Consider the following 12,028-nt stretch of genomic DNA (forward strand, 5'->3'; position numbering starts at 1 on the left):
TCACACATGAGACCTTTCAGTTAAAGAGGAACTAATCTTGGTATGAAGAAATAACAGACAACTTTAGCTTAAAGTCTTTAAAAGCAACGGGTCGCATAGGTCAAATGTCTTCCTGACTAAAAACAGGAACTTCATGGGGGTCTTTAACAGATGGTCCAACTGACAATGGTTCAGCTGTTCCCAGGACAGTCGACCCCCCCTCAGGAAGTGGCTGCCCTGTCATCTGTTCAGAGCATGTGATAGTTTTCATAAGGACAGAAACTAGTTCAAAAGTTTGATTAATCTCGCACCCTCACCCTGCCAACACAGGAAAGATGAAATGCCATGAAATTCTGCAGGGTCCGGCTGAATTTTCCAGTGTCATGTGATTTCTACGGGCCGCTCAGAATCTGCGCCTATCGTTACGTAACGATAGGCGCTGATTTCCATAGGTCGGCCTCCGCTGCTGAAACCACGCCCACAACTAACTCCGCCCGCTCAGCTGCAGCTTCTTCCATTGTTCAAAAGCGGTGTATGTTTCCACAGCGAGGGACAGTTTTTGCATCGACACTTACCCTTATAAAAGGATCTTCTTTTATTTTTTTTAACAATACATTTGCCATTTGTGAAAATTCAGTGTTGTGAGTTCTTTACAGAACATAACATAAATCAAATGATGAGGAATCTGAGTAAATAACTGTGGTGTACCTGTTTAGAATTCAATTCAATCTTCCTGTGTGAAGACGAGGTGACCCGTTCCCTCTTCAGGTGACTAAAGGCTGATTTATGGTTCCGCATTACACCAACGCAGAGCCTACGGCGTAGGGTACGCGTCGATTTAATGCGTGTGTGGGGCGGCTTTTGCCCGGCAAAGTGCTCTAACGAGTCACCAACATATTCACACTGGAGACAAGCCTTACAAATGTGATCAGTGTGGAGCGGGTTTTGCCCAACAAGGTCATTTGACGAGACATAAACGTATTCACACTGGATAAAAAGTGTACATTTGTGATCAGTGCTGATATAATTCATTTTGAGAGTTCAGTTTAAAGGCACCAATTTAGTTTAGTTAATTTAGTTTGAAAGAAATAATTCTGGTGGTTCGATTGGGGGAAAGATTTTGAATATTTTTTTTAAAAAGCAGTAGATTCTGTTATGAGAGCTGTTCAGTTATAACCAGATTTAGAAAATGAAGTACAACAATTCAATTCAAATGTCTTTATTTTGAACATGATGGTACTGTAAGTAATAGACGTGCTCGAACATACTTGAACAATAAATGCAAGGGATTTTTTTTTTTGAAGCAGCAGCAGTTTTGACATGTTCAAAAAGAAGTAAGAAGTAAAAAAAACTTATCCTACCCCTTGAACTCAATACCATGTTTTCACATAGACCCTTGTTATTAGATGTCAAAAATCTTGATGTATTGAGAAGTTACACAAATTAATATTAAGAATTTTACACAGTATAAACATATTGTGGTATACACGAATATACATTTGTGGATACCTGGGCGATGATTGCCATTTGCAGGTACATGTCCCTCTATATCAGTGGTCCTCACTCCTGGTCCTCGAGAGCCGCTGTCCTGCATGTTTCCCTGCTCCAGTAAACCCTGATACAGATGACTGTGTCACCAACAGAACTGTGCAGATCTGGAGAAAAGATTGGTGATGACCACTAATTAGAATCAGGTGTGTTGATGCAGGGAAACGTCAAAAACATGCAGGACAGCGGCTCTCGAGGACCAGGAATGAGGACCACTGCTCTATATAAACACTATTTACCATAAGTCCCTGTATTAGGCCCTCCAGAAAAACGCGATTACGCGATCGCATGATTCATTGCATAATCAGCCAAATGGCGCAGATTACGCGGGGATACATTTATTCCTGAAAGGGCGCATATTTCCCGCGATGATCGCATATGTCCGCGCTGAATATGCGAATTATGCGGGGCTCGCTTGATTTCACCGCATCATCGCCGCACATTTTCGCATAAAGTTTGGAAAAAGGGGGAAGTGTTGTGAGTGACATGATGGGACGCCCGGTCGCGACGTGCGGGACCCGCCCGGGGACCTCCGCACCCCTCGCAGAAACCGCCACCCCCCAAACAGCAGCTCTCACCCGCGGGGGTGAGAGGAAAAAGAGAGTGCCGTCTCCGTCGAGCCCCCCGCGCAACGGTGGACTTAGGTCTCTGCGCTGACCGCGTACCACTGCGCCTGCGAAGGGGGAGGCGGAGGCGGACGCACACTCCCATCCACTTGGGGGATCTTGGCGGCGGACGCGTGGGGGTGACGGAGCTCTGGCTCGTCCCCCTCGCCACGCCGGCGCGCCCGGCAATCACCCGAGCACTGAGCCGCGTGCTGGAGGGAGAGAGACGGCCGGCCCCCGGGCTGCCACCGCCCCTCTCTTCTCCACCTGCGCTCCTTTTTTTTTCGCCTACAACCTCAGATCAGACGAGACAGCCCGCTTAAGAGGGAAGAGCTCAGCGCCGAATCCGCAACTTCCTGCATATTTCGCATATTTTGCAACTTTCCGCATATTCCACGACTTCCCGCATATTCCGCAACTTCCAGCATATTCCGCAATTTCAACGCATAAAAGCACATAAAAAACCTGCACATTTAATCGCAAAATCAAGGATTTTAGCCCGCAGAATCAAGGATTTTTGCCCGCGTTTTTCTGGAGGGTCTACTGTATTCACCTATACGTAAAAGCATACATTATTTACTATGTACAATCTTATTCATTATGGGCATTCTCACACAAATATTTCAAGATGCATTTGTGTGTGTGTGTGTGTGTGTGTGTGTGTGTGTGTGTGTGTGTGTGTGTGTGTGTGTGTGTGTGTGTGTGTGTGTGTGTGTGTGTGTGTGTGTATACACACACACACACACACACACACACACACACACACACACACACACACACACACATACATATACATACACTATATATATATATATAGTGTGTGTGTATATATAAATAATAGACAGATACATGCATTTCCACGTACATATACACCCACAAGTCCAGTCCACCATCCCGTCACCCAGCGCAAAATGAGGAAGTCAGCCGTCCCGATCGGCCAGCACAAGATAAATGATATGAGATATGAGAAATATTCTACTCTACCATCAGTGACAAAATGTTATGGTATGATTCTGTTAAATACTGTTTTAAATTAGCCTTTTCTTCTTTGTAATATTTGTTTGGTTTTTTTTTTTTTTTTTTTTAGGTTAAAGTGAAATGTTTACTTTTCGGTTACGTTTCCCACAGTTCTTGTCATTGTTCTGCATTAAAAAATGAATTTTAATAAATCAGTTCTTAACTTTGTTGGCTGGATTTTCACCAAGATTCACTGTGGACATAACAGACATTTATTCTTGATGACTTACATCTGGGGTGCAATCCAATATTATGACATAGAATTTTAAATCTTTGATTTTTTGACACCATTGTGTCAACTATTTTATCAGTGACACAGGCTATCAACTCATTTTGAATCGTTTTACCCAGGTATGTGATGTGCTCTGCTCCACTGTCGATGCGTCTCATATGATCTCTCAACACAGGATCAAATTAAGATAGCAAATTAAACTAGCAGTTCAACTTCTTTTTTTGGGCTCTAGGGGCCCTTTATTGGAGATGCAGACTGGAAAGGGGTAGAGAGAGAGAGAACGGGGAAGACACGCAACAAAGGTGCGCGGGCTGGATTCGAACCCGCGACCGCTGCAGGAGGACTGTAGCCTCAGTATATGAGCCGCCTCTTAACCCACTGCGCCACCAAGCGGCCCAGCAGTTCAACTTCTTTAAGAAAGTTCCCATTGTTGGCCTTGTGCAATGTGTCAAAAGATCCCCTCAGAGCCAGGTTCCCTAATTCCAGTGAGTGGATAATACTGACTAAGCGTATGAGAACATCTCTCCAGCAATTTATTCTTTAGTTTTTTTTTCTGCTTCGAGGGGGCCCATTTCAATCAATCAATCAATCAATCAATCAATCAATCAATCAATCAATCAATCAATCAATCAATCAATCAATCAATTCATATTTATTTCGAGCAATGAACATAACATAAATGACCTGTGTGCAACATAAAATGAAACAAATACCTTTTTATCAGGTGCAGGTTCAAAATACAAATTCATTCGTCAACACTCGAAAGGGAGTGGGAAGAAGAAAACTTATTTAATCCCACCCCTGTTTCTCATTAACAACTTGACAGATTTTTTTTTAAGGCTTCCTCCTGTCTCAACATTTGAACAAAAAAAAATGAAAAAAAGACCTATATCAAATTATTAAAAAAAAATTTCTACATTTCATTACATTTCACTACATTTGAAGATGCCAAAAAGACACTTGGATAACAATGGTCAAATACCTGGGATAAAAGGGCATAACTCTTGAACCTTTCAACGTACAGTCATAATTTTGGCCTCTGATGAAACCTGACACTTAGAGGAATCCAGATTTACTATCAATATTGCTGAAAAAAAATATTTCCCGCGATGATCGCATATGTCCGCGCTGAATATGCGAATTATGCGGGGCTCGCTTGATTTCACCGCATCATCGCCGCACATTTTCGCATAAAGTTTGGAAAAAGGGGGAAGTGTTGTGAGTGACATGATGGGACGCCCGGTCGCGACGTGCGGGACCCGCCCGGGGACCTCCGCACCCCTCGCAGAAACCGCCACCCCCCAAACAGCAGCTCTCACCCGCGGGGGTGAGAGGAAAAAGAGAGTGCCGTCTCCGTCGAGCCCCCCGCGCAAAGGTGGACTTAGGTCTCCGCGCTGACCGCGTACCACTGCGCCTGCGAAGGCCGGCGGAGGCAGATTTACTATCAATATTGCTGAAAAAAAGTTACTGAAAACTTTGCCTATCAAAGTCAAAACACGGACGCACGTTTCATTTGCTGCAAGTGATTTCACTTTATGCATGGGTTCCTGGTTGTGGGTTTTATTCCTATCCCCTGAAGCGGCACATTGTTGTTTTCAGAATTTCATTGGGTATACAATGTGACAGTCATCAGCACGATTGGTCCAATTGGGTCATTTTTATTCATGACAAAAGGGAGACATGTGCTTCATTTGCATACAGGCGCTCATTCGCTATTGTAGGCTGTGGAGGGGACAGGGAAGCTCCTGTATGGTTGAATGAAGTGTCAATCAAAAGGAGGGGATACAGACCCCATTTTGAGCACAAGATATCTGGTGTGGAGATGTGCAAAGCGCAGTTGCAGCCAATAACACGTTGAACATCCGGCTAATTTCAAATGATGCAGTGGCTGTTTGGGGATATTTACTGGTATAATAATGTATTTTGGACTAAATACTTTACCGGATTGGATCGACTGGACCTTTCTGACTGTAACCAGACCATTTTTGCGGGAATATTTTTGACCAGACGTGTTCTATGAGGCTTCATCGGTAAGTTGCGTCATTTGCGCAAATGTTTGTTTATTTGTTTGTGGTATTGATGTGTACCAGCTGCTATGATTATATCCTGAAATGGTTTATATCGCTGGAATCACAAGAATGTTAGCTTTCCAAAGATATGTTGCATGAGTACTTCACGTAACATATGAGCTGTGTAAATGACCTAGTTTTGTAAATTATGGACTGACGGTCAGAGCGGCAACGGGTTTGGCACTGAGGAACAATACCTGAAAGCAAATACGTATTTACAATGTCTAGAAAATCTGAGGCCAGACAATGTGCAACACTTAAACACCTTGTTGCCAGAGTATCAAATGTTTGGAAAACATTGTGTCACGGTTTCTCTCAGTGGACACAGAGGCAGGACATGAGAACACACATGGCGCACATTGAGCACTGGAAATCTGCAAAAAATAAAGAAGCAGAAGAAACAAAAAACAAAACAGACACGGAACAGGCAGAAACACAAGCAGCAACCGCCCCAGGTCCCAAGTCCCAATCACAGCTAGGCTAAGCTACCGCAACTAACTAACCCTCAAAACTACAGAGCGAGCATGCAGGTGAATGAGCCGGTGTGTGTGTGTGTGTGTGTGTGTGTGTGTGTGTGTGTGTGTGTGTGTGTGTGTGTGTGTGTGTGTGTGTGTGTGTGTGTGTGTGTGTGTGTGTGTGTGTGTGTGTGGGCTTGAGGCACAAAGTTTTCTAGGGGGCGCTGTTGAGCCATTTTGCATCGCCCATTAATGCCAACCATTAAATATCAAATTTTTCGCCAGGCCTGGCTTGCGTGCAAAATTTTTAGGGGTTTAGGGGGGCAAAAAGGCTCTCCTTTCATCAGAAAAATAAGAAAAAAAAAAAAAGGAAAATTCCTACAGATACAATAGGGCCTTCGCACTGTAAGTGCTTGGGCCCTAGTATACGGTAGTATACTTTCCTTCCTACCTTGCCTTCCCCTGTTATTTTACACAGCTCACAGACAGTTTTTTTTTTACTGTTAGTGCAAATAATTTAGTTTCTATCTCCATCAGGGGCTCTTCTCTGCACGCCGACATCTTGTTCGTAGCGTTTTTTTTAACTGTCAACACTGGGACAAAAACAACAAAATGAGACGTGTACCTCGTACCTTAAGCTAGCGCTTCCTCAGTTAGCTTGCTCTCACACGTGTAAGGCGTTACAGCGTTTTTCTCCCGAGTTGGAAAAGTCTTTCGCCATGAAACAATGTCCTTTAATCACCTAGGTGGGACCTCCAAATTGTTACAGCACTCACTGGGACGACTTGGTGCATTTAGAAGTGGACTTTATTTCAACGGCAGACAGGGTAAAACCATACGGTTGCTCGGAGGCATTCAGTACATTTCTCTGCTTGTTTCTCACAACTCTAAAATACAACAAAGAACAAGGGCTTCTTCTCTGGTACTAACCAGCCCTATCATGATAGTGACACAGTTGCTCTGCCACCTGCCGGCGTTATCTAACAGGCGCTACACATGTAACTCAAGGTTTTGTAAACAAGGTCTGGATCTCTACATACACATACCTAGATATATACGAAAAAGAACCTGGTCCCATGAAGGCCGGTTAGCTCAGAAGGTCAGAGCGTGGTGCTAATAACACCAAGGTCATGGGTTCAATGCCCATACTGGCCAAACTGGTTACCAGTTAAACTCTGGGTATCTTATGAAGTTTTAGATTTTGAAGATCGTATGTTTCATTGTTAATTTTACGTGGACCAAGAATTATTCACGTCTTTAGAATCACCTGCCTTGAAGAAAGGAGGAAATAAAGATGACTTTTAAACATAAGGAATTTAATACGTTTATAAAGCGAGGGGAAGTTTATTTGTAATAGACATTCCATGTACAATTCAAAGTGCTTTACATAAAATCATTTGAAAAATGAGGATAGAAATATGTGTCAGTGATAAAGAATTATCATCCAACAATAAAAAAGGCTCTAGATGCTCTGGTTGTGCAGGTTCTCTGACAGGTTGTTGTGGCGGAGTGGTAAAGGCTTTCCAATGCTTTATATTTGTAAAAATATGAAGAAAAGAAGAAACAAAATATTCAGACTTTTAACCTGAGGGTCCAGGTTTCAAGTCCCTGTTCAGGTGGATAAACTGCTGACCACAATTTCTAACTGTTAAGAAACAACCGGATTATTTTCAATGTCCATCTCAAGCTATTAAATAAAAAACAAAGGGTGAAATACAGAGACAAAGCTCTCTTGCAAGACCTCGGTAGCTCAGATGTCAAGCATCAAACTCTTAATCCACGGGACCTGTATTTTTCCAAACAATAACGTAACAATGTTAATGGCAGCAAAGTGGGACTTGTTCACTCTCAGCCGCATGTAGATGATATCAGTGCCAGGACTGAGTGTGTGAGTGACTACATCACCTTCTGTGTGGAAAACATCTCCACCACACAGATCCTCAAACAGAAGAAAAGAGCCTTCAGGGAGGCATACAGAAGATTATTGAGGTCAGGACAAAAACTACTGAAAGTCAAGATTAAAGATAACGAGGAGGCAGCCGGAGTGCTGCTATCTCCACTTCAAGCAAAAGAGAAACATCTTTTATTTAATTATGATCAGAGTATTGTTGTCCATGTAGACATAGGTGTTGACTGTTCATAAAGTTCATGTTCATAAAGACTGCTAGTTTCCCCCCAAAAAAAGAAAACTTCACTCTTAACTCCCTCTCGTGTTTGCTGCATTGGCTGGAATTGAACCAAGGTCAACTGCTTGGCAAGCAGATATGCTGACCACTAAACCACCAACGCTGCAGGAGACATCACAGTTTACCAGCCACAAGAGCAGGTGAGCAGTCACGATGTCAGGAAAGTAACTGTTCGTTGATGGTTTCTTGAATATCCCAAGCTACTTACCTCCATTTGTCCTTCACCTTATACAACAACTTCTAGATTACCGATTGTATGTTTGCATGTATATTCAGTTAGACACGTGTTGTATGTCATCCATTGCTTTACAACATCCTCTTAGAAAGAGACCATAGACTTGGAGATGTTTGATAATGACAACTGTCATTGACATTTGAATGTACAGGGCTGTCTCTTCGTACCTACTCCTGACTGGATTACAGCTTTCTCAAGAACCCCTGGCAGTGACGGTCAGCCAACGATTGTTCCCTTATGAGCAACAATAATCATCTCAATAAGAATGAGGCCTGTTAAAATGTCATGAGAGTTCAGTCTGCTTTCTACTGCTTAGGAAATGTTAGAAGAAGCACTTGCTACACTGAGAAACATTGTAAGTGTTTGTGTTGACAAACAGTTTCCTCCCAAACAGAGGAGAAGGTGAAGACTTTATCCAAAACCCAGAAATTGGATACATTTTTCCACAAAGACTGGTTTTTATCATTACAGGAGTGATATACTTCATCATGAGTTTAAAGGCTCTGCTGGGATTTGAACCCAGGATCTCCTGTTTACAAGACAGGCGCTTTGACCAACTAAGCCACAGAACCCCCAACAAAGTTCTTCAGCTTGTTATAAAAACCCTGTTGACACAAAAGTTCTTCCTCTGGAGCAGCTTTATTCCACCTCACTGTGACATATTTAGTAGACAAACCTTTTCCACTACTGTCCTGGCTTTATGTGGAATAACAGAGCTATGAAGGAGGTGAAATAACGCGTTTATAGTTACCATATATGGTTACCTGCCCTGAAATGGGTTCAGTTAAAGCAGGTCTTGTGTGTTCCAGCAAATATCATATGTTGTCATTAGATTTGAATAACTTAAGACTTTAAGTTGGTCTGATTTTTGCTGGAACCAGAATTATAATTCAGTCTTCAATTCTGCCAGTGTGTGATCAATTACACCAGGTAATTGTGGCTCTAGTGCCAATTGTGTCAGTTGAAGAGTTTTAAGACCATAAAGCTCAAAAATCTTGAACAACATAAATTCCATTTAACCTCAATTTAGGTTTATTCAAATGTAATTCAATTAATGTTAAATAATTTGAACTAACCTTACTTAGTAGCTGGGGGGGTCGTGATGGAACTTATTCAACCTGTCCCTGGCCCGTGCTGTTGTTCCCACCTGCTTCAAATCCACCACCATTGTGCCAGTACCGCAGAGCTCCACACCAGCGTGTCTCAACGACGACCGTCCAGTGGCCCTCACCCCCATCATCTCCAACTCACCCCTATCATCTCTAACTCACCCCCATCATCTCCAACTCACCCCCATCATCTCCAACTCACCCCCATCAACTCTAAGTGCCTAGACCAGCTGGTCTGTATGTTCTCCCCGTGTTCCCTTGGGTAGCCATGTGAGCTACCCTCACAAAAACATGCAGCAGTCCTGGGCTATACATGCCCCCTCGACTCCTGTGTAACTTATTTGGTGATGTGGGGATTGTCGTGTCCTTCAAGTGTGATGGTGAACTTGTTGTTGAAGTCACTTTTCCTCATATGTTGGACTTCACTGCATCCCCAGTGAGTGTCGCCATAAGACAAAACCTCAAAAATGTGCATACGCCAGAATTAAACTTTTCACGTTCAATCACTTTTTGAACATCCAACCGTAAGCGTAGAAAGTGGCGCACGTACACTCTTTGTACATGAGGCCCCGGATGGATGAGTTTTAAATCACAGTTTTGTCTGAGGTTAAGACATCCAAGATTTAACAAGTCTTTTTTTCCCCCAGTCAAATATTAATCGTTGTTGGCAGGATTTGAACCTGCGCGGGGAATCCCCAATGGATTTCGAGTCCATCGCCTTAACCACTCGGCCACAACAACCACTCCTATATGTGTGAATCTGCAGAATCAGACAATTTAGAGACTTTTTAAAACTGAATGGTTTTACTTTATGCCTTTGACACATATTTTTATCCTCATTTTTTAAAATGTTGCTATCAATTCACTTTGAATTGTACATGAAATGTGGTATACAAATAAACTTGCCTTGTGTCTCCTGATAAACAAATGAAATTCGTTTTTTTTAAAGATTATCTTTTGTTCCTCCTTTCATCAATTCAGGTGATTATGCAAACTTGAACAATTCCAGGTACATATCAAACAAAACTGAAAGTTCATTATGACCCTGATGTGAGTTGAACACATAACCTTCTGATCTGGAGTCAGATGCGCTACCATTGCACCACAGAGCCTGTGGTGCCAGAGCCAGAGTTAACAGGTGCCATTAATACAGGTAACGAGTGGAGGACAGAAGAGCCTCTCAAAGAAGTTACAGGTCTGTGAAGGGCAGAAATCTTGCTTGTTTGTAGGTGACCAAATATTTGTTTTACCCAGGAATTTATCAATTAATTCAGTAAAAATCCTACCATTCTGTGCAGCGCCGTCGTATAGGGGGGGAAAGGTGGTGACATTATAAGGGCCCACACATGGCCCCCCCAGTAACCTATGAAAAAATGATTATGCATACATAATACATAATATATACTCTTACTAATGAATCCAAATTCAAACAGAGCCACCAGTCACACAATATTCTCTAATTTAAATCACTTCGATAATTCCCTTTGCCCCTTCCCTTCTTAAAAATGGTTTGGCCCACCCAGCTCTGTGCGAGTGAGCAGCGCGCTGCGCGAACGTGAGAGCACAGCTGGACTAGATGTACAGTAGCTAGATGGTGGAAAGGCTATCATGTCCCCCAAAAAGCACAAATCCCGGCACCAGAAAAGGTTAGAAAAGGAGGCCCGAAATAAGATAAGTGTTTGCATGCTCAGTTGAAAAGACGAAAAGAAAACTGACAAATGCGCGCGCGTTAAGCCTGATTTATGGTTCCGCGTTAAATTGACGGTGAAACGTACGGCGTAGGGTACGCGGCGACGCGGACCGTACGTTCGCGCCCCGCGTAGCCTACGCCGTAAGCTCTGCGTTGGTGCAACGCTGAACCATAAATCAGCCAGTGTCCGTCACTCATCTACGTCCAGCAGTTTCCTGCACCAGCAAGACGCTGCTCTCAGCTGCTCCGTTAACACAAAGTAACGATGGATATTCGGAAGTGGTTCAAGCACAACCACGCCAGCAAGTTTATATTTATGGTTATATTTATTTTTGTTATTTATTTTTCTGTTTTATTTTCTGTTGCTAGATTGTCTGATGGGGGAGGTAGCCCAGACTAAATGTAGCATTTTCTTTGTTCTGCAGCGATATTGCTGCAAAAATGCACTTGAAAGACACTTTAATTAACAAAACAATAATTAATTATTATTGTCTTGCTAGTATCATTCCACATGCAGTGGATTGTATTATGAGCATTCAAGCCTAATGAGTAATTTTTTTTTTTAGCCTAATCAGTAATTATGAGCATCAAACGAACGTCCGTTACGTTATCATGATGTGTTCAATGTGGTCTTGTAAAGATGTGTTAGTGCGACATTTGAGTAGCCAAAAACAACAAAAAAAGTTTTGTTAGATTTGTTGTTTACAGCAATAAAAAAAAAAGGGCCCACAGCAATATTCTTTAAGGGGGCCCAGAACTCCTAGCAACGGCCCTGATTCTGTGTCTTATAGTTGAAGGCCTCTCTCATCTTTTTAATTTAGAGAACTTACACAATTGGTGGCTGACTAAATTTTTTGCCCCACGGTATGTCCTGCAACATGTGTCTTTCAAAGCAGGTAGTGG

At 42.6% G+C, this 12,028-nt stretch overlaps 4 non-coding genes across 4 annotated transcripts; 1 reads left to right on the forward strand and 3 right to left on the reverse strand.

Annotated features, from left to right (window-relative positions):
- Window positions 1–6,986: 6,986 nt before the first annotated feature.
- trnai-aau (transfer RNA isoleucine (anticodon AAU)) lies at window positions 6,987–7,060 on the forward strand. The gene has a single exon. It is a non-coding gene; the product is annotated as a tRNA-Ile (tRNA).
- Window positions 7,061–8,824: 1,764 nt separating this feature from the next.
- trnat-ugu (transfer RNA threonine (anticodon UGU)) lies at window positions 8,825–8,898 on the reverse strand. The gene has a single exon. It is a non-coding gene; the product is annotated as a tRNA-Thr (tRNA).
- A 1,196-nt stretch (window positions 8,899–10,094) lies between these two features.
- On the reverse strand, window positions 10,095–10,176 carry trnas-cga (transfer RNA serine (anticodon CGA)). The gene has a single exon. It is a non-coding gene; the product is annotated as a tRNA-Ser (tRNA).
- Window positions 10,177–10,475: 299 nt separating this feature from the next.
- Window positions 10,476–10,547, reverse strand: trnaw-cca (transfer RNA tryptophan (anticodon CCA)). Its single transcript has one exon. It is a non-coding gene; the product is annotated as a tRNA-Trp (tRNA).
- Window positions 10,548–12,028: the final 1,481 nt, after the last annotated feature.

Source organism: Cololabis saira, chromosome 15, assembly GCF_033807715.1.
Source record: "Cololabis saira isolate AMF1-May2022 chromosome 15, fColSai1.1, whole genome shotgun sequence".
In the NCBI taxonomy this organism is placed as follows: Eukaryota; Metazoa; Chordata; class Actinopteri; order Beloniformes; family Belonidae; genus Cololabis; species Cololabis saira.